The following is an 815-nucleotide window of genomic DNA, read 5'->3' as shown; positions in this document are numbered from 1 at the left end:
AACTTGTGTACTCAACGCAGATAGCTGTGCAGTGATGGATGTAAGAGGATCAACACTATACACTCCCTTCTTGACCCCCATACGTTCAGATGGTCATTGATAACTATTGATTGTCATTTGTTCCAGCATCTCATAGGCCTGAACGGGATCCTTGGCAAATATGGTACCCCCAGCAGCAGAATCCACTGACATCCTTGTGGGCATATTCAACCCATTGTAGAAAAATTCTATTTCTTCCCAATCTGCAAAATTATGATTAGGACAATGTCGTAACAAATCTTTGTACCTTTCCCATGCCTCATATAGTTGTTCTGAATCATGCTGTTGAAAGTTACTGATCTCAATCTTCAGCTGGGTTGCCTTGGATGGAGGAAAGAACTTCTCTAAAAATTTCACAGCCATGCCCTCCCAAGTTGTTATGCTTCCTAGCGACAATGACTGCAACCAGCTCTGTGCCTTGTCCGTGAGAGAAAAAGGAAACAAGCGTAAACGTATTATATCCTCAGAAACCCCATTTATTTTTACCGTATCAATAATCTCTAAAAAGGTGCGCAAGTGCAAGTGAGGATCAGCTGTGGTGCCTCCATTGAATTGGTTCTGCTGAACCATGTTGATTAATGTCGGCTTCAACTCAAAGTTGTTGGCATTAATGGTCCCTCGAGTGATTCCAGAATAGTGAGCCTGGATCGTCGGCCTGAAGTGATCTCTGATTGGCACCAGAGGAGCTTGTTGTGCTTCTTCTTTAGCCATGTTCCTTAATTTTTCTCTTCTAAATCTTCTTAAAGCACGTGCAGTGCGCTCGATCTCCGGATCAA

General features: G+C 43.1%; 1 non-coding gene across 1 annotated transcript; it reads left to right on the top strand.

The window, feature by feature from the left end:
• Positions 1-247: 247 nt before the first annotated feature.
• Positions 248-353, top strand: LOC140894098 (small nucleolar RNA R71). Its single transcript, XR_012153649.1, has one exon. It is a non-coding gene; the product is annotated as a small nucleolar RNA R71 (small nucleolar RNA).
• Positions 354-815: the final 462 nt, after the last annotated feature.

This window comes from Henckelia pumila, chromosome 3, assembly GCF_033568475.1.
Source record: "Henckelia pumila isolate YLH828 chromosome 3, ASM3356847v2, whole genome shotgun sequence".
NCBI classification, from domain to species: domain Eukaryota; kingdom Viridiplantae; phylum Streptophyta; class Magnoliopsida; order Lamiales; family Gesneriaceae; genus Henckelia; species Henckelia pumila.
This window is presented reverse-complemented; position numbering and strand designations above follow the sequence as displayed.